The following is a 22,225-nucleotide window of genomic DNA, read 5'->3' on the forward strand; positions in this document are numbered from 1 at the left end:
CACGGCCAACACCACCAGTGACGATTATCTGAACCGGTCCTGGGCCTCCCCTAGGTCGACTCAGCCTCAAATGAGTACCTGGTGCGCTGCGTAAACATCGTCACCGGGGAGACAAAGGCGGCCGGGCGTGCTGATGGCCACCCACCCCCTCGTGTGCCGTGCCGGCCTTCACAGGTGCTCGCTAACGGCACTTGCCCCTACAGCCTGTTCCAGGCTACACGGGGGATCTTTGTCTTTGTGCGCGTGTGCATGCGCCTGTTCGATGGCCGTGTGTGCATCGCGTGTCAAATATGTCCACCGGTACCGCGGGGGAGACAAAGGCGGTCGGGGACGTGGTGTTGGCCACCTATCCAGTCGCTACCACCGCCCTAATAGGTGATCGCTGACAGCGCTTGTCTAAAATCGTCTGTTGAAGGGGATCTTCGTCGCTGTGTCTCTGTGTGTCTGTATATTTGTGTCATATCTCCGTGTAGTATCGTATCTGTGTGTGCCATGAGTGTGTTTAAGTACAGTACGTGTGTGTGTGCCTGTGTGTGTGTAGATGCGCGTGCGTGTGCGTCGCAAACGGCACTTGCCCCATAAGTCCGGTTAAGGCTATAGGGGTATCTTTGCCTTTGTGTGTGTCTGTGTGTCTGATTGTGTGTGTCTGTGTGTCTGTGTGTGTGTGTGATTGTGTGTGTCTGTGTGTGTGTCTGAGTGTCTGTGTTTGAGTGTGAGTGTCTGTGTGTCTGAGTGTGTGTGTCTGATTGTGTGTGTCTGTCTGTGTGTGAGTGTCTGTGTCTGATTGTGTGTGAGTGCCTGTGTGTCTGATTGTGTGTGTGTGTCTGATTGTGTGTGTGTGAGTGTCTGTGTGTCTATGTGTGAGTGTCTGTGTGTCTGATTGTGTCTGTGTGTGTGTGTACAAGTGGGGAGCGGTGGTGCAGCGATTAGTGCGCAGCGCTACGAACCCGGCGACCCGGGTTCGATTCCCGCTCACGGCCAACACCCAGTGACGATTATCTGAACCATAGGTCGACTCAGCCTCAAATGAGTAACCTGGTGCGGTGTGTAGTCAACATCGCCAATGGGGAGACAAAGGCGGTCGGGCGTGGTGCTGGCCACCCACCCCCCTCATGTGCCGTGCCGGGCCTTCATAGTGCTCGCTAACAGCACTTGCCCCAGCAGTCTGTTACAGGCTACACGGGGGATCTTTGTCTTTGTGTAACCCTGGCAATATTACACGCATCTTGTTTGATATACACTGGCGGTGTGGGTTTACATAATAGTCAATGTTTATGCAATTATTAATTGAATTGAACTTCGCGTGTGTTTAAACATGTGCCTGTGTGTACGCGTGTGATAGATTGTCCGTGTGTGACACGTGTGTGCCGGTGTGGAACACGTGTGTGCTGGGTCTGCGTGTGGGTGTGAATCGTGCCCTTGTGTATGTTGTTAGGGACGTGTGTGTTGTGTAAAGAGCTTCCCGGCTCATCGGGATTTCTCCAAGATGAATCTGATTCTGTGCGTTGCACGCGCGTGTGTGTGTCTGTATGTATCGGCGCATGTGTCTGTGTGTTTTCATCTGTATGCATATTCGTGTATGTATCTCTGTATGTATCTGTGTGTGTGTATCTGTGTGTATGTATCTGTGTATGTATCTGTGTGTGTATGTTTCTGTGTGTATGTATCTGTGTGTGTGTATGTATATGCATGTGTATGAATCTGCGTGTATGCTTCTCTGTGTCTGTGTATCTGTGTGTAGTATCTGTGTAGTATCTGTGTGTGTGTGCTGTGGTATGTATCTGTGTGTATGTATCTGTGTGTATGTATCTGTTTGTGTGTATCTGTGTGTGTATATGTGTGTATGTATCTGTGTGTGATTATCTGTGTAGTATGTATCTGTGTGTATGTATCTGTGTGTATGTAGCTGTGTGTGTATGTATCTGTGTGTGTATGTATCTGTGTGTATGTATCTGTGTGTATATATCTGTGTGTGTGTATCTGTGTGTGTATATGTGTGTATGTATCTGTGTATGTGTCTGTGTCTGTGGTGATGTATCTGTGTGTATGTATCTCTGTGTGTGTATCTGTGTGTGTGTATCTGTGTGTGTGTATATGTGTGTATGTATCTGTGTATGTGTCTGTGTGTATGTATCTGTGTGTATGTATCTGTATGTATCACTGTGTGTGTATGTATCTGTGTGTATGTAGCTGTGTGTGTATGTATCTGTGTGTGTATGTATCTGTGTGTATGCATCTGTGTGTATATATCTGTGTGTGTATCTGTGTGTATATGTGTGTATGTATCTGTGTATGTGTCTGTGTCTGTGTGTATGTATCTGTGTGTATGTATCTCTGTGTGTGTGTATCTGTGTGTGTATCTGTGTGTGTATACGTGTGTATGTATCTGTGTATGTGTCTGTGTCTGTGTGTATGTATCTGTGTGTATGTATCTGTGTGTATGTATCTGTGTGTGTGTGCTGTATGAATGATGGAGGCCGGGCTCTATGCGGCGCTGCCGTTTGCATGCGGCGCGCGTGCGTTCTCGGCAGGTGCACGCGCACGCGGGGTGGGGGCCGGGGGGGAGAGGGGAGGGGCGCGAGGGGGGGGGAAGGAGGAGAGGGGGGAAGGAGGAGAGGGGAGGGGCGCTGGGGGGAAGGAGGAGAGGGGAGGGGCGCGCGGGGGGAGGGAGAGTGGTGGATGCGGTGTTTGTAGTCAGACAGGGAGAGGCACGGAGATACACAGAGAGGGATGACAGACGGGACAGATAGACAGACGGGCCAGAGGCGAGGAGACACGGGCTGTTTGCGAGCACCTATTAAGCCCTAGGGACAGGTTCTTAATGCCACTCGCAACCATGGCTAGGATTCGAACTCAGTGTATCCCCGAACCAATGCAGCATCACCGCTCCCACCCCCACACAGCGAGATACACAGACCCCCTAAACAGACTGTTAGGGCAAGTGCTGTTAGCGAGCACTGATATAGACAGATACACAGACACAGAAAGAAACACACACACAGAAGGACACACACACAAGAAACACACACACGGACACATACACGGACACAGACACACACAGACACTCATACACACAGACACACACAGACACACACAAGACACACACACAAGACACACACACACACGACCCACACACAGACACACACAAGACATACACACACAGACACACACACACGGACACACACACAGACACACACAGACACACACACAAGACACACACACAAGGACACACACAAGACACACACAGACACACACGTTCGAACCAGACCAAACGTCACATGGATCTGCATCACCGATCAGACGCCTCTTCAACTCAAACTGCCCAGGTAGCGATGCGGGCTCCTAACCCCGGGACCCCCCCGCCCCCACCCACTGCGCCGTTCCTCGCAACCCCAGGAGCCGCGAGACCCCCCCGAGCGAGGGGTACCCCCGGAAAGCGCGAGAAGGACCCAGGGCTCCTCCAACAGGAGTCCCCGGTCGTCGCCAAGGGGGCTCCGGAGAGCGGGGCTGGGGTGGGTCGGGGGTGGTGGTGGTGGGGTGGTGGTGGTGGGGTGGTGGTGGTGGGGGTGGTGGGGGTGGTGGTGGTGGGGTCGTCACAACGCGGTCACCCCCCGGTACCCCGATGGGCGAATAAACTGGAACCGAGGGGGTCCGGAGCCCGACGGGCCCCGGAGTCGCCCCGGAGTTGGGAGGTCGCGGGTTCGAGCCCCGCGGTGGGAGGGAGGGAGGGGGAGGGCAGCTCTGGACGGGGCAGCGGGGGCAGCGGGGCAGCATGGGGGACGGGGAGGAGAAGGCGCCGCGGGGCTTCGCGCGGAAGGGCGCCCCTCAAGCAGAAGAACGTGTCGGAGGTGAAGGACCACCAGTTCGTGCCCAGGTTCTTCAAGCAGCCCACGTTCTGCAGCCACTGCACCGATTTCATCTGGTGAGGATCTCCCCCCCCCCCCCCCCCCACAAGCCCCGCCCCCCGCCCCTCGCCCTACGTCACAGCCCCCCCCCCTCTCTCGTCCCCCGCCTGTCGAGGCAAGTGCTGTTAGCCCGTCCGTCTTTGTATCCCCCCCCCATCATCTCCCACAGCTCCCCCCCCCGCCTCACATCACCTTCCTTCACCCCCTCCCCCCATCACGCCCCACAAGCCCCTCCCCCATCATCCCCCACAACCCCTCCCCCCCATCACCCCCTACAATCCTCCCACCCTCATCACATCCACCCCCCCCCCCCGTTCCAACCAACCCCCACAAGCCCCCCACCCCTCCATCACCCCCCCACCATCACCACGCAGCCCCCGCGCCCCCCCACCCTCATCCCGCAAATCGCTCACGTGCTCCCGCACCCCTGCATCACCCCCCACCCCACGCCGCTCCCCGTGTGTGTGTCTGTGTGTACGTGTGTACGTGTCTGCCTGTGCGCGCGTCTCTGTGCGTGCACGCGCGTGTCCGCGTGTGATTGTGTGTCTGCGTGACTGTGCGTGTCTGTCCGTGCGTGACTGTGCGTGCGTGTCTGTGCGTGCGTGTCCATGTGTGCGTCTGTCTTCCTGTGTGTGTGTGTGTGTTTGGTCACGTGTCTGTGTGTCTGTCTGTGCGCGTTTGCTCTCTGCTCGTGCGTGCTATCGATCTCTATTGCCCGTCGATATATCCGTCTGTGGGTCTGTCTCTGCGCCATGAACCATGTGACAAGGGTTCGATTCCTGCTCACGGCCAACACCAGTGACGATGATTTAAACCGGACCCGGGCCTTCCCTAGGTCGACTCAGCCTCAAATGAGTACCTGGTGCGGTGTGTAAACATTGCCACTAGTGAGACAAAGGCGGTCGGGTGTGGTGCTGGCAACCCACCCCCTCGTGTACCATTCTGGCCTTCATAGGTGCTCGCTAACAGCACTTGCCCCTAGAGTATGTTAAGGCTATACGGGGGATCTTTGTCTTTGTCTATCTCTGTGCCCGTCTGTCTGCCGATCTGTCTTTGGATCTCTGTGTCCGTCGGTCGGTCTGCTCGTCTATCTGGTCACGTTCCCTGCATCGCCTTGCTGTGATGTCCATGGGGTGATGGTAATGGAACCACCAACTTAACCAGGGCACCTCCAGAAGACCTAAATCCTGAGCGTGATACTCATCCTGACCCTAACTAACCACTAGCCCTGACCCCAACTCCTCACACTAACCATCACCACTAGCCCTGACCCCATACCTGACCCCAACTCCTCACACTAACCATCACCACTAGCCCTGACTTCATCCTTGACACCAACTCCTCACACTAACCATCCCCACTAGCCCTGACCCTAACCCTGACCCCAACTCCTCACACTAACCATCACCATTAGCCCTGACCCCAACTCCTCACACTAACCATCACCACTAGCCCTGACCCCATCCTTGACCCCAACTCCACACACTAACCATCACCACTAGCCCTGATCCCAACACTAACGCCGACCCTGGTACTAACCCTATTCGATCGCCCGAACGCTCACCCTAACGCCGGTCCTAACACTGACCCTAAACCACCACCCCACAACTGAACCGAACCCGATAACCCCATAAACACGAGTCCTAACGATGACCATAATACTTCAAGCTCACCCTAACCTTGACCTCCACTCCCCATCACCCCCCCCCCCCGGCTCTCCACCCCCTCGCGTCTTCTCCATTAGACTAATGGCCGTAATGATTCCTCGCCCAACACGCTTTCCTCCCACGTCTTAATTAATTGCTTTTGACCCCGTGACCTTTTCATCTTGGAAAAGGTTGCGAGAGAAGAAAGGAGGAGGAAGGGGAGGAGGGATGAGGAGGGAGTAGGAGGGGAGGGGGTGGGAGCTGGTGGTGGTGGTGGAAAGGACCGCGATCACGTGCCGGATCTCTCAATGCGTCGAGATAAAGGCGCATCCCTGGAATTTGCTTGGATCACGCTGCTGCTGGGGGAAGCCTCAGCCCCTCTCCCAAGAGCCTCTCTCTCTCTTTCTCTCTCCACGGAGCAGGAGTCGGCAACCCGCGGCTGCTTCATGACCCGTTATTCATCAAGGAGCCGTTCCCGTATTCACCACAATGCATTGCGGCACTTAAAATGTTGAGGTCTTTTGTTGTTGTTGTTGTTTAACGAAATTCGGCTAGAAACTGAAATTGCTCTTTGTTCAATTTTGTCTTAAAACTTTCGTGACTGCAGGAATTCATATTCTTCGTTTATTTTCATTTTATTATTATTTTAAAAATTGTATTCACTTTCTTTTTATTATAATTATTATTTTTCTATCAACGTGGATTTACCGAAAGAACCAAAGACGATGCCTCTGTTGTTGTTGAGCTTCTACGCCGCCACGCTGCCACCCTTGCCCATCCCGTGGTGCCCACACGTGACCCCCCCACCGCACGCGCGCGACCTACCGATCGACTTCACTGTGGTGGGTCGGTGCACAGAGGGGGGTAGGGGGGGGGGACGCGGGGGGCGGGTGCAGTGTTGAAGAAACTCGACCCCCCCATTATTTCACACTGCCGCCCCGGGAGAGAGAGAGAGGGGCATTCGAAGCGCTGACCTCTGCAAGGCCGCTCGACCTTTAGGCCGAGGTCACGGTGGAGGCCTGTGGGACTGAGCGCTCCGTGAGCGGTGTACGACTGACCGTCTTGTTTTGTCCCTCTGTCTCTCTGTCCGTCCGTGTGTGTGACCAGGGGCGTGGGGAAGCAAGGCTACCAGTGCAAAGGTGAGCGACACGCCGTTTTGTGCGCGCGCGTGCGTGTCTCACTCTGTGCGCGTGGGTGTGAGCGGGGAGCGGTGGCGCAGCGATTAGCACGCTACGCTGCGCTACGAACCCGGCGGGCCGAGTTCGATTCCCGCGCGCGGCAAACACCCAGTGACGGTTATGTGACCAGGTTCTGGGCCTCCCCTGGGTCGACTCGGCCTCAAATGAGTACCTGGTGTGGTGTGTAAACATCGCCACTGGGGAGACAAAGGCGGCCGGGCGTGGTGTTGTCGACCCACCGCCTCATGTGCCGTTCCAGCTTTCATAGATGCTCGCTAACAGCACTTGCCCCTACAGTCTGTTAAGGCTACATGGGGGATCTTTGTCTTTGTCTGTGTGTGTGTGTGTCTCACTGTTCGACACTTCACGTGGCCTTGAAGTGCACTTAGCCTGGCACAAGCGCCGTGGTGACGCCACCGCCACTTAGTGGCGAATGGCGGTTGTCTTTGTTGCTTTGTGTGTCAAACTAGGTGCTCGCTAACAGCACTTGCCCCAACAGTCTGTTACAGGCTATACGGGGGATCTTTGCCTTCGTCGATTCTCGCTCACAGTCAGCACCAGAGACAATTATCTGAACCGGTCTTGGGCCTCCCCGAGGTTGACTCAGCCACAAATGAGTACCTGGTGCGATGTGTGAGCATCGCCACTGGGGAAACAAAGGTGGCCGGGCGTGGTGTTGGCCACCCACCCCCTCGTGTGCCGTGCCGGCCTGCGTGGGATGCTCGCTCACAGCTCTTGCCCCTACAGCCTGTGAAGGCTACACGGCTACCTTTGTGTTTGTTGTTTACATACAGGGATTTATTTCTCAGGCCTGGACAGCTCCAGTTGAAATAAAGCCCCCCGTGTGTTTGTGTACATACGGCAGCCATAAATCCATACGGAATACACGCGGTCATCAACAAAGACAAAGATCCCCAGGGTAGCGTTAACAGACCGTTAGGGCAAGTGCTGTCAGTTGCGCACCTATGAAGGCCGGACACGGCACACGAGGTGGGGTGGGTGGCCAGCACCACGCCCGGCCGCCTTTGTCTCCCTCGTGACGATGTTGACACACACCGCACCAGATAGTCATTTCGAGGCTGAGTCAACCTAGGGGATGCCCCGTACCGCTTCGGACTAATCGTCACCGATGTTGGGCGTAATCCGGGAATCGGACTCGGGTCGCCGGGTTTGACAGCGCGTAGGCTAATCGCTGCGCCACCGCTCCCCCGCCCTCACCCCCCAGCAATCTGCAACGCACACACACGCGCGCGCACGTGGGCTCTAAAGAGATAACGAATCTGGATGGGCTGTCAAGTGGTTAAATAAAGGAGGTTAATGAGTCACAGTGTGAGTTTGTGTGTGTGTCGTCCGGGAACGGTGGTGCAGCGGTTAGCGCTACGCTGCGCTACGAACCCGGCGATTCCCGCTCACGGCACAACACCGCCAGTGGCGATTGTCTGAACCGGGTCCTGGGCCTCCCCCTAGGTCGACTCAGCCTCAAATGAGTACCGAGGTGCGCTGTTGTAAACATCGCCACCGGGGGAGACAAAGGCGGCCGGGCGTGGTGCTGGCCACCCACCCACACCCCCCCTCTCGTGTGCTGTGCCGGCCTTCATAGGTGCCGCTCGCTAACAGCACTTGCCCCAACGGTCTGCTTACGCTACTCGGGGGATCTTTGTCTTTGTAGCCCAGGAACGTATTTTTTTAATGAATTCTGCACAATTGCTGCTGACACAAGGACGAGTGTCGATGAGTCACCGCGCCATCTCGTTCATCCCACCCCCACCTCGACACAAAGGGAAAGTGCCGCCATATAGCCTCACAGGCCGGCGTGGGGGCAAGTGCTGTTGGCGAGCACCTGTTACGGTCAGCACGGCGCACCGAGGTGCGGTGTGGTTCAGAGCCGTGGCCGGCCCGACCGCCTTTGTCTCCCCCCCCCCAACGCAAATGTTTACACGCCGCGGAGAGGGGGGGGGGGGTTACTCGATAAAGGCTTCATCCACCTGTCGAAGAGGCCCAGGATCGGTTCAAATATTCGCGACATTGAGACACAACAACAACAATCGCCGCCGTTCAGCACTAACGTGGCCGTGACGTCACCACGGCACTTGTGCCAGGCTAGGTGCACCTTGAGGCCGCGTGAAGTGTCGAAGGCTCGCCTGCTGGCATTGAGGTCACGGGACAGACCCAGGTGCCATTGGGATGACCGATTGAGATGACTGACACTCACAACGCCCGCTGGCATTGAGGTCACGGGGCAGACCCAGGTGTCACACGTGCACGTTGAACTTCCTTCGCACCGTACGTAGCCCACCGTGCTAAGCGGAGGATCGAGAGATGACTGGCAGATGCGTCACCTGTGCTCCCCACTGTTGAGAGAGAGCCACACACCCCAAGGCCGTAGCCATGGAGTCAACATTGGGGGGAACCAAATCTTTCAGGGGGTCTGTGGGTCCACCCCCAGAAAAAAAATAAAAAATTGAAGATTAATTTCCTGCCATTTCCTGCCTAAAATCTTAAATAATTCACTAACACATAGGATGTATTTTTTTTCTTTTTTACAATGTCTAAAAGTTACATTTCTGTTTTTTTTACCTTTTCTTGTTGCATTGTATGTTAATGACAGAGATTAGGGATTAACAAAGTACAACCATAACCACAATCATATAAACAGAAATCTATTTTATAGCAATATATTGGGGGGGGGGGGACATTTTGAGCATATTAGTACAATTCTCACGACGTTTCGGCCACAACGCAATCAGCCGTCCTCAGGTGAAGAACAGGTCTGTCGGAAAGACAGCGTCTTTCCGACAGACCTGTTCTTCAGACGCTGTCTTTCCGACAGACCTGTTTTTCAGACGCTGTTTTTCGAACAGACCTGTTCTTCACCTGAGGACGGCTGCTTGCGTTGTGGCCGAAACGTCGTGAGAATTTCATTTTATTATGTTTTATTTTATTATTTTATTATTTACCTTCTACGTGACTTTACCGAAAGAACCAAGAAGATGAATCCCTACAGTCACGAAACCTTTCAAATCGAAACTCACCCACATGTATACAGTTACAGAGTGAACAGCACTCTCAACAGCTGTAGACGACTACGAGGCAAACAGCGCGCGCGCGTTCACGGCTTGTGCACAGGAGGAGGCGGGCACGCGCCCGGCTCACAAGCGACTCGCTCCTGTCCACTGGGCGTTCTGTCGAGTTGGTGTCAAATTCCACATTCGTATTATTGGTTCTTTCGGTAAAGTCACGTAAATAGAATTAAAAAAATAGAAAATCATATTAGCAAAAAAACCCGCAATAAAAATAAGAACTAAAAATGGTAAAATAAAATTACAAATTAAAAATAAATTGAAAATAATCAAAGCAAACAACGCACATCAAAGCAAAAAAGGGACCCCCTCCCCCCTCCGCCACCACCACCCGCCCCTCGACGTCGAGAAGGACGGCGCAAAGTGGGCGCGCGCTCAGCCAGACGCGTCGGTCGGTCGGTCGGTCGCGACTTCTCAGCCCGGAGTCTCGGACACCGCACGGAGTGACGGTCGTCGATTCGCCAACGAGTTCCGTTTTTTTTCCCCCGTTTCCCGTTGCGCTTCTGCGGTCGTCTGGAAGGAAACGCGCGCTTTGGTATTGAAAACTCATAACTTTGGAACGGCTTCTTGTGTTTGCTTCGTTGCCTTTCCACCCGCGCACTGTGATCATCACGGCTGGCTACGTACGGCGCAGAAGAAGTTCAAGCGTACATCCGAATCACGATCTTGATTTAGACTCGAGGGAGCCCATGAGCCATGGAAGCTCTTTGTCACAGATGGGCCGATCGGCATGTGTACATTTGCACTCCCTCCGTGTGCTTCTGTTCTGTACCACTTCTCTTAGCCACGCGCGTTATCCTTTCCGTACCGATCCGTCGACTTATTTAGTAGAGGGAGAAACGTGGCCTTGCATCGAGACGCGTAGACTTACATAGAGGCTCATAGACTTGCATATTGACTCATAGACTTACATAGAGAATCATAGACTTGCATATATAATCATAGACTTACATACAACTCATAGAATTAAATAGATAATCATAGACTTACATAGAGATTCACAGACTTGCATACAAACTCATAGACTTACGTAGATAATCATAGTCTTACATAGAGACTCATAGACTTACATACAGACTCATAGACACACTAGCATACAATTTACATGATCCACACACTTGCATAGAGAACCACACAGACTTGAAGACGGACTCGCACACGATTACACAATCGGCGTCTGTATTTATCCTGGAGGAATCCGATGAGCTCAGAAGCTCTGTTTCACAGATGTCCAATTACATGGTCCACAGACTTGCATAGCAACCCACAGACTTACACACAGACGCGTAACAATTACACAGCCTTACGTGCGGACCCACAGATTCACATACGCTTACACGACCCATAGACCTGCATAGAGACCCATAGACTCACGGCTTGTGCAAAGCCAGAAGTCCCATTACCGCAAGGGGCTCGTCTCTCCGATTTCCTTCCACCGAATGCTTCTAAATCTCTCGCCATATCCATTATCCTTGCACAGAGATCCAGTGACTCGCACAGAGACCCGTAGTACTTACGTAGAGATACAGTGACTGATATGGAGACCCGTAGTACTTACGTAGAGATACAGTGACTGACATGGAGACCCATAGACTTGCATAGAGATACAATGACTGACATAGAGACCCATAGACTTGCATAGAGATACAACACACACAGACACTCACACACACAGACACACGCATAGTCACACACAGACACACACAGACACTCACACACACAGACACTCACACACACAGACACTCACACACACAGACACACACACATACACTCACACACACAGACACTCGCACACAGACACTCACACACACAGACATTCACACACACAGACAGACACTCACACACACAGACACTCACACACACAACAACGTAGGTCGCCGTGGTTAAACGTTGCAAGATCAATACGTGGCCTAAGACCGACACATCCACATCGCGAAGGGATCCGTGGCGCAGTTTTGGCAAGCTCAATTCCCGAGGCCACGGCTCACACCCGAAGAGCGACCCCTCGATCCAAGCGCCAAGCAAATGTGCAGCGAGGCGCGGCGAAGTTGCGGCCATCCAACTCCCATGACCCCCTCCCCCCCGCACGGCGTGGGGAGACCAATGCAGCACTGGGTTGACGAAGGGCTGTCAAGAAGAATAACAACATGTTCAAATCCGTTTGTACTTAACACGCGGCTTCATGTATATATTTTAGGATATATTTTTTTGTCTATCCGTTTTTTGTCTATATATTTTTGGATATATATTTTTGTAGATGTATTTTTGTATATATATTTTTGGATATTTATTTTTGGATATATATTTTTGGATATATATTTTTGTAGATGCATTTTTGGAAATATATTTTTGTATATATATATTTCTTGTAGATATATTTTTGGATATATATTTATTATTTGGAAATATCTTTTTGTATATATATATTTTTGTATATAGATGCTTCCCCCCTCCCATTGGCAGATGAACACCGTTGGGGTCCGCGCAGCGAACTCGCAACTTCGCTGTTGGTGTTGTTGAAAGGCATAAAGCAGCTACAGCCGCAGGCGAGGAGATCATAACTTAATGGGTGTTTTTGTTCGCCTCCTATTTCCATACAAACACAGGCGTGTTGCGGAAAAACCTCCCCGCTCACTCCGCTGCACGAGGTGGGGGGGGGGGGGTCAGGACCCCACCCCCCGGCTGCCCCCCTCCCTCCCCCGTCGATCTTGACACCGCTGCTGTGTGTGAGAGCCGTCGGTCAAATCCGCTCCATCTCCTCTCGAGCACGGCCAAGCAGAAGCGCTACGCCGCTGTCTGTTGGGGTGGCAGGTCAGGAAATGGCAGCGACAAGCAGCACGGGAAACCCCGATCAGAGTGCCAAGAATGCATAGGAAAGGAAAGCAACTCACTCAACATAAATACATTAAATATATCTCCATGTATATCAAAGGCAAAGCTGTGAATATTTGTGTCTGTTCAAGATGTTTAGCGTAATTCCCGACATGCAACAAACTGCAAATTTGCCATGTGGGTACTTTCCAGACTGCACACCATGCACAAATTATAAAAATACACGGTTTTTTTTTTGGGGGGGGGGGGGGGGAGCTCAATAATGCATTTTATTTGCATAGCAAGTGAGCTGTGACGTCACATCTGTCACGTGACCCGCGCACGTGGAAGCGTAACGCGTTGTAGTGTAGTGGCGTAGCGCGCCGCGCTGCGAACCTGGCGACCCGAGTTCGATTCCCGCTCACGGCCACCACCGCTGGTGGTTATCTGAACCTAGGGTCGACGCAGCCTTGTGTGAACACGGCCACTGGGGGGAGACAAAGGCGGCCGCGCGTGGAGTTGTTGCCACCCACCCCCTTCGTGTGCCATCCCTGCCTTCATAGGTGCTCGCTAACAGCACTTGCCTGCGACAGTCTGTTAAGGCTACACGGGGCACCTTTATCTTTGCATATATATGGTAGCGGTAGTGTAGTGGTTAGCGCACTGTACTACGAGCCCGGCGACCCGTGTTCGATTTCCGCTCACGGCGACAAACATCGGCATCGGGTCCAGATCGACGCAGCCTCTCACGAGAACATTGTGTGGGCGTGCACACATCACGACTGGGGAGACAAAGGCGGCCGGGCATGGTGCTGGCCACCCACCGCGTCGTGAAATACGTGCTGACCTTAACAGGTGCTCGCTAACAGCACTTGTCCCAAAACATTTGGTGGTGGGAGGTGGGTGGTGGGGCGTGGTAGTGTGTGGTGGGAATTGTGGTGTGTGGTGGGTGGTGGTGGGGGGTGGTGGGGGGTGGTGGGTGGTGGTGGTGGGGGGTGGTGGTGGGTTGGGGGTGGTGGGGGGTGGTGGGGGGTGGTGGTGGGTGGTGGGTGGTGGGGGGTGGTGGTGGGTGGTGGTGGGTGGTGGGGGGTGGTGGTGGGGGGTGGTGGCTGGTGGTGGTGTTGGGGGGTGGTGGCTGGTGGTGGTTGCTTTTCAGGTGATTTTTTTCATATTTGTGAAATTTGAACGCACGCAACAATGGCCCAACAACAAACAACAGTGGGCGTCGCGGTGGCTAGGAGATGTTAACTCCCTCGCCCGGTACGCAGGAAGTCGTGGGTTCGATTCCGACCCTGACGACGCCTGCCGCTGTATATTTGGAGTGTGCGGTGTCTCTCTCCGTCTCCCCGTGGTCGCGTGGATTTTTCTCCGGGTCCTCCGGTCTGTTTTCCCATCCCGCGTTTAGAATGAGCGTTGCGCGTTCAGAGGATATGGGCTGCTATACATTTCCACGTGATGGTGATGATGATAAGCCACTTCGCCGAGCCTATCATTCGTGATAGCCAGGTCGCTTCTACATAGCTCAGCGGGCCTTACCTGCTAAAATACAAAAGTAGTTAAATGGATATATTTAAAAATAAATACGTTTGTTTAACTCCTTGCAAACGGCGTTACGGGATCGTCCGTCGACCCATCGCGAAGCAGACTGCACGTGGTTTGATTTTTTTCGACGTTCCGTTTCACGCTCAAAACCGCCCGCAGTATTAACCGGGGCGGCCGCCGACCTCTGAACCTGGGCAAACCTCTGCAACGCGCCACACCGCGGTTTTGGGCTTTCCGTGTGGGTCTGCGTGTGAATTTGCAGAACCTGGGCCCACACTCCTCGGGGTGCTGATAGCGAGTTTATTTATATTTTTATTCTCTTCTTTTGACATTGAAAGAGGAAGGAGCCCTTTCATTGTGAAAAGAGGAAACACCCCCCCCCCCTTATCCACCCCGATTCCCTCCCCTCTCCCTCCCCCCGCCTCTCTCACCCCGCCACCCCCCCCCCGTTCCCTTGATCGCACCCCGTGGCATCGATCCGCCCGTCCGCCGCTTACCCGCTGTTGTCAGTACCAGCTGATGGAAATATCCATGGAAAGTTTCACACGCGACGCGCTCGCGAAGGTGTTAAAGGGAGTCCGGGCGAAGCCGGGGGAGGGGGTGAATGGCTGTGTCACCACAAGGTGAACACGCACAAAGGTTACCACAACACGGCCCATGCAGATTTACCCGGGCCTGCCCACCGTCACGAAGGTCATGGGTCGAGATGGGGGGGGCGGGGGGCACTGGACACATTTATAAATTTATTTTCAGTAGTTTAGAGGTACGAATACATTTTTTTTAATCATTATATGCACCCGCGATTTCTAATGTGGGGGGTACAAAGGGACCCCCCCCCAAAATATATAGAAGTCAAACTCCGCCTATAACGGAGGTCCCTTAATGAGCAAAGAGAGTTGGGGAATCCCAACACAATAACAACAACAACACGAAGCCCTAACACTTGGCACAGTGGTGTCGTAGGCCTTGGCCAAGGTCAGTAAAGGAGGGGTGGCAGGTCGTATTGAAGGAGGGATGGCAGGTCGCATTGAAGGAGGCATGGCAGGTCGCATTGAAGGAGGCATGGCAGGTCGTATTGACAATTCACCTGCACCTCTGCTGTAGCAGACGAACAGGAAATTTGGCATCGGAGCGGAGTGCCGTTCTGCTCTCTTCCTCGACGTGCCTGGCAAGGCGACGTTAAACCTCTGCCAGGAATTACCCCCCCCCCCCAACTCACCCCCCCCCACTCACTCACCCCCCCACTCACACCCCCCACCCTCCCCACCCACCCCCCCACTCACCCACCTCCCCACTCACACACCCCCCACCCCCCACTCCCCCTCCCACTCACCCCCCCCCACTCACTCACCCCACCTCCCACTCACTCACTCACCCCCCCACCCATCCCCTCCACTCACCCACCCCCCCACTCACACCCCCCCCCACCCACCCCACCACCCCCCCACTCACCCCCCCACTCAACCACCTCCCACTCACCCACCCCCCCACTCACACACCCTGACCCACCCCACCACCCCCCCCACTCACCCACCTTCCCACTCACCCACCCCACTCACCCACCCCACCCACCCCCCCACTCACACCCCCCACCCCCCCCCACCCACCCACCCCCCCCACTCACCCACCCCCCCACTCACTCACTCACCCCCCCACTCACACTCCCCACTCACACACCACCCCCCCCCCCACTCACACACCCCCCCCACTCACACACCCCCCCACTCACCCACCCCCCCCACTCACCCACTCACCCACCCCCCACTCACCCACTCCTCCTCCTCTTCCACACTGGGGGGAGGGAGAAGCCCCGCTAGTCGCTAGGATCGATCTGCGGGACCCCCTTCTGACGTGCCACGCACGCCGCTAACCTCACAGAGAGTCTCCCGTGCAACGAGAGGACTGGGACAAGTCGTCTCGTGCGAGTGTGACCTTGTCAAGGGCCCTGGCAGAGTTGCACGGAGCGGGTGGTGTGCGGGAACCCACCAAGGCATCCCCTTCCAATCCCCACGGAAACGCGTCCTGTGCAGTGCCCGATTATCCTCGTAGTAACAGCAGCTACACGTGTAGTAGCTACATGTGTAGTAGCTACATGTGTAGTAGCTACACGTGTAGTAGCTACAACACGTGTATAGCTACACGTGTAGTAGCTACTACACATTTAGCTACACGTGTAGTAGCTACTACACATTTAGCTACACGTGTAGTAGCTACACGTGTAGTAGCTACACGTGTAGTAGCTACACGTGTAGTAGCTACACGTGTAGTAGCTACACGTGTAGTAGCTACACGTGTAGTAGCTACACGTGTAGTATCTACACGTGTAGTAGCTACATGTGTAGTAGCTACACGTGTAGTAGCTACACGTGTAGTAGCTACGGGCCCCGCACTTTCAAGGGCCCCGCGCTAAATGCTTTCAAGATATCAATATCGGTTTCAGTAATTCTGCACTTGCTCTATTACTATAGTACTATACCGCCTTCAACTTTTACGAACGACTGGGTGTTTACGGTTAGCGATTTGTCGTCTTATGTGGCTGTATAGCAAGTAAAAAAATACAATTACTTCACTATGCAAGTAAAAAACATTCGTGTTTTAATATTTGGCCGCTGTGGTGGGTACAAACGCCATGAGGGGAATGTCCAATCTTAACAGGCCCTCTCCCCACAGTACTGTCCACCACAGCGTTGCCGTCCGACACCAACGAGGAGATCTGGGGTTGTTTTTGCCGGACGGCAAGTCACTCGCACACACACACACGCAGAAAATACATAACCCTCGCTGGCTGCTGGGACGCACTCCAAAGTAAATGTGCTTGTTTGTACAAATTAAATTACAACAATAACATGAATAAACTGTCCTGTTTTACTTAATAAAAAAACATTTCAGGAATTGCTTTTCTCGTGGGCCTGTCTGGGGTTTTGTGGCCTCTGCATAAACATTCCGACCACAACCACAGCAGCAACAACAACAACCACACCACCAACAACAACCACACCACCAACAACAACCACACCACCAACAACAACCACACCACCAACAACCACAACAACTCCACAACAACGATAACAACAACAGCCACACCATCAGCAGCACCAAAAACAACCACAGCATCAACAACAACAAAAACACAACAACTCCACAACAACCACAACAACTATAACAACCACAACAGCAGCAGCATCAACAACAACCATACCAAGCAAACCACAACAATCACAACATCTATAACAAGCACAACAACCACAACAACAACAACCATAACAATCACATGTAAAACGAAACCACAACCACCGCAACAACCACCAGAATCCGTGCGTGTGCATGATTTTTCTTCCTTCATTCCTTAACTGGAGGGGGGTGGGGGGGGGCAGTGGTGGTGGTGGAGGGGGGGGTGACGACGCCACGGCTTAGCAAGCAAGAGACACCAAACGCAATGGGGATGTTCGTGACAACCCTCTCGAGCCGCTCATTGTCCTGGTCCGCGAGTCCTGGTCCGCGAGTCCTGGTCCGTGAGTCCTGGTCCGCGAGTCCTGGTCCGCGAGTCCTGGTCCGTGAGTCCTGGTCCGCGAGTCTGTTCCGCGAGTCCTGGTCCGCGAGTCTGTTCCGCGAGTCCTGGTCCGTGAGTCCTGGTCCGCGAGTCCTGGTCCGCGAGTCCTGGTCCGTGAGTCCTGGTCCGTGAGTCCTGGTCCGCGAGTCCTGGTCCGCGAGTCCTGGTCCGCGAGTCTTGGTCCGCGAGTCCTGGTCCGCGAGTCCTGGTCCATGAGTCCTGGTCCGTGAGTCTTGGTCCGCGAGTCTTGGCCCGTGAGTCTTGGTCCGTGAGTCCTGGTCCGCGAGTCTTGGTCCGCGAGTCCTGGTCCGCGAGTCCTGGTCCGTGAGTCCTGGTCCGTGAGTCCTGGTCCGCGAGTCCTGGTCCGCGAGTCCTGGTCCGCGAGTCCTGGTCCGTGAGTCCTGGTCCGCGAGTCTGTTCCGCGAGTCCTGGTCCGCGAGTCTGTTCCGCGAGTCCTGGTCCGTGAGTCCTGGTCCGCGAGTCCTGGTCCGCGAGTCCTGGTCCGTGAGTCCTGGTCCGTGAGTCCTGGTCCGCGAGTCCTGGTCCGCGAGTCCTGGTCCGCGAGTCTTGGTCCGCGAGTCCTGGTCCGCGAGTCCTGGTCCATGAGTCCTGGTCCGTGAGTCTTGGTCCGCGAGTCTTGGCCCGTGAGTCTTGGTCCGTGAGTCCTGGTCCGCGAGTCTTGGTCCGCGAGTCCTGGTCCGCGAGTCCTGGTCCGTGAGTCCTGGTCCGTGAGTCTTGGTCCGCGAGTCCTGGTCCGCGAGTCCTGGTCCGTGAGTCCTGGTCCGCGAGTCCTGGTCCGTGAGTCCTGGTCCGTGAGTCCTGGTCCGTGAGTCCTGGTCCGCGAGTCCTGGTCCGTGAGTCCTGGTCCGTGAGTCCTGGCCCGCGAGTCCTGTTCCGTGAGTCCTGGTCCGTGAGTCCTGGCCCGCGAGTCCTGGTCCGCGAGTCCTGGTCCGCGAGTCTTGGTCCGCGAGTCCTGGTCCGCGAGTCCTGGTCCATGAGTCCTGGTCCGTGAGTCTTGGTCCGCGAGTCTTGGCCCGTGAGTCTTGGTCCGTGAGTCCTGGTCCGCGAGTCTTGGTCCGCGAGTCCTGGTCCGCGAGTCCTGGTCCGTGAGTCCTGGTCCGTGAGTCTTGGTCCGCGAGTCCTGGTCCGCGAGTCCTGGTCCGTGAGTCCTGGTCCGCGAGTCCTGGTCCGTGAGTCCTGGTCCGTGAGTCCTGGTCCGTGAGTCCTGGTCCGCGAGTCCTGGTCCGTGAGTCCTGGTCCGTGAGTCCTGGCCCGCGAGTCCTGTTCCGTGAGTCCTGGTCCGTGAGTCCTGGCCCGCGAGTCCTGGTCCGTGAGTCCTGGTCCGCGAGTCTTGGTCCGCGAGTCCTGGTCCGCGAGTCCTGGTCCGCGAGTCCTGGTCCGTGAGTCCTGGTCCGTGAGTCTTGGTCCGCGAGTCTTGGCCCGTGAGTCTTGGTCCGTGAGTCCTGGTCCGCGAGTCTTGGTCCGCGAGTCCTGGTCCGCGAGTCCTGGTCCGTGAGTCCTGGTCCGTGAGTCTTGGTCCGCGAGTCCTGGTCCGCGAGTCCTGGTCCGTGAGTCCTGGTCCGCGAGTCCTGGTCCGTGAGTCCTGGTCCGTGAGTCCTGGTCCGCGAGTCCTGGTCCGCGAGTCCTGGTCCGTGAGTCCTGGTCCGTGAGTCCTGGCCCGCGAGTCCTGTTCCGTGAGTCCTGGTCCGTGAGTCCTGGCCCGCGAGTCCTGGTCCGCGAGTCCTGGTCCGCGAGTCTTGGTCCGCGAGTCCTGGTCCGTGAGTCCTGGTCCGCGAGTCCTGGTCCGCGAGTCCTGGTCCGTGAGTCCTGGTCCGCGAGTCTTGGTCCGCGAGTCCTGGTCCGTGAGTCCTGGTCCGCGAGTCCTGGTCCGTGAGTCCTGGTCCGCGAGTCCTGGTACACGAGTCCTGGTCCGCGAGTCCTGGTACACGAGTCCTGGTCCGCGAGTCCTGGGGCTGCGCGTTGCGTGACGAGATCCCGGCACGAGTTCCATCTGCAAGGGGGCGACCCCCGAGTCGGTCGCCACGGTAACAAAAGTCCTCGCTCATCGCGCTGAAGATGCTCGCACAGCGCCGCGTGTTCGCTGCGGCGCGGTTCTTCCAACGCCCCCCCTCCCGTTATAACGCCCCCCCCTGATATAACGCCCCCCCCCCGTTATAACGCCACCCCCACCGCCGTTATAACACATACCGCGCGCTGCCCGTTATAACGCAGAACACGCACCGTTATAACGCAGAACACGCACCGTTATAACGCAGAACACGCACCGTTATAGCGCAGAACACGCACCGTTATAGCGCAGAACACGCACCGTTATAACGCAGAACACGCACCGTTATAGCGCAGAACACGCACCGTTATAACGCAGAACACGCACCGTTATAACACAGAACACGCACCGTTATAACGCAGAACACGCACCGTTATAACACAGAACACGCACCGTTATAACGCAGAACACGCACCGTTATAACACAGAACACGCACCGTTATAACACAGAACACGCACCGTTATAACACAGAACACGCACCGTTATAACACAGAACACGCACCGTTATAACGCAGAACACGCACCGTTATAACGCAGAGCACGCACCGTTATAACGCAGAACACACACCGTTATAACGCAGAACACGCACCGTTATAACGCAGAGCACGCACCGTTATAGCGCAGAACACGCATCGTTATAACGCAGAACACGCACCGTTATAACACAGAACACGCACCGTTATAACGCAGAGCACGCACCGTTATAGCGCAGAACACGCATCGTTATAACGCAGAACACGCACCGTTATAACACAGAACACGCACCGTTATAGCGCAGAACACGCATCGTTATAACGCAGAACACGCACCGTTATAACGCAGAACACGCACCGTTATAACGCAGAACACGCACCGTTATAACGCAGAACACGCACCGTTATAACACAGAACACGCACCGTTATAGCGCAGAACACGCATCGTTATAACGCAGAACACGCACCGTTATAACGCAGAACACGCACCGTTATAACGCGGTGTCTGTGCGGTCGACGATGAGCTACTTTCTCGAGCCGAGCGGGCTGAGCGGAGCGATGTAGTAACACGGCGGCTCGTCCCGTCTTCTCGCTCTCCGCGCGGTGTGTGTGTGTGTGCGGTGTGTGTGTGCGGTGTGTGTGTGCGGTGTGTGTGTGTGCGGTGTGTGTGTGCGGTGTGTGCGCGCGGGGTGTGGTGTGTGTTGTGTGTGTGCGCGGTGTGTGTGTGGTGTGTGTTGTGTGTGTGTGCGGTGTGTATGTGGTGTGTGTTGTGTGTGTGCGGTGTGTATGTGGTTTGTGTTGTGTATGTGCGCGGTGTGTGTGTGCGTGGTGTGTGTGTGCGCGGTGGTGTGTGTGTGTGTGCGGTGTGAGTGTGTGCGCGGTGTGTGTGTGTGTGGTGTTGTGTGTGTGCGCGGTGTGTGTATGCGGTGTGTGTGTGCGCGGTGTTGTGTGTGTGCGCAGTGTGTGTGTGTGCGCGGTGTGTGTGTGCGGTGTGTGTGTGCGGTGTGTGTGTGTGGTGTTGTGTGTGTGCGCAGTGTGTGTATGCGGTGTGTGTGTGCGCGGTGTGTGTGCGCGGTGTTGTGTGTGTGCGCGGTGTGTGTGTGTGCGCGGTGTGTGTGTGTGCGGTGTGTGTGTGCGGTGTGTGTGTGCGGTGTGTGTGTGCGGTGTGTGTGTGTGCGGTGTGTGTGTGTGTGGTGTGTGTGTGTGTGCGGTGTGTGTGCGTGGTGTGTGTGCGTGGTGTGTGTGTGCGGTGTGTGTGTGTGCGGTGTGTGTGTGTGCGGTGTGTGTGTGCGGTGTCTGTGTGCGGTGTGTGTGTGTGCGGTGTGTGTGTATGTGCGGTGTGTGTGTGCGGTGTGTGTGTGCGGTGTGTGTGTGTGTGTGCGTAGCGCGCCCAATCTCGCCGGTCGTCACCGTCCCTGCATTACTTGCAGGCAAATCGTTTATCGCTTTAACGCAGCATCTTTTCCGCGTTAAAAACGATGTCCTTGAAGCACCACCACCACCACCCCCTCCTGGAGGGAGTGGTGGTGGTGGTGGAGCACGCCACCAAAGTGTCCAACCACGGGCATGCCTCCGCTCAGGGAAGCCGTCCACCAGCCCCATGGGCAGGTGGTGTTCGGTCAAACGACCCCACGGTGCCTCCACGGGGTGGCCGGAGGTCCTTCGCCCAGCCAGCCTGATGAGCTCACCTGAGAGAGAGAGTGAGAGAGAGTGAGAGAGTGAGAGTAAGTGAGATAAAGTGAGAGAGAGTGAGTGAGAGAATGAGAGAGAGTGGGATAGTGAGAGAGTGAGAGAGAGAGTTAGAGAGTTAGAGTGAGAGAGTGAGAGAGTTAGAGTGAGAGAGTGAGAGAGTGAGTGAGAGAGTGAGAGAGTTAGAGTGAGAGAGTGAGAGAGTGAGAGAGTGAGAGAGTGAGAGAGTGAGAGAGTGAGTGAGAGAGTGAGTGAGTGAGAGAGAGTGAGAGAGTGAGAG

At 55.2% G+C, this 22,225-nt stretch overlaps 1 pseudogene; it reads left to right on the forward strand.

Annotated features, from left to right (window-relative positions):
- The first annotated feature begins 3,772 nt into the window (after positions 1-3,772).
- Positions 3,773-22,225, forward strand: part of LOC133340736 (protein kinase C beta type-like) — a 31,217-nt pseudogene continuing 12,764 nt past the window's right edge.

This window comes from Lethenteron reissneri, chromosome 10 (assembly GCF_015708825.2).
Source record: "Lethenteron reissneri isolate LAM-NWPU_2019-01 chromosome 10, ASM1570882v1, whole genome shotgun sequence".
NCBI classification, from domain to species: Eukaryota; Metazoa; Chordata; class Hyperoartia; order Petromyzontiformes; family Petromyzontidae; genus Lethenteron; species Lethenteron reissneri.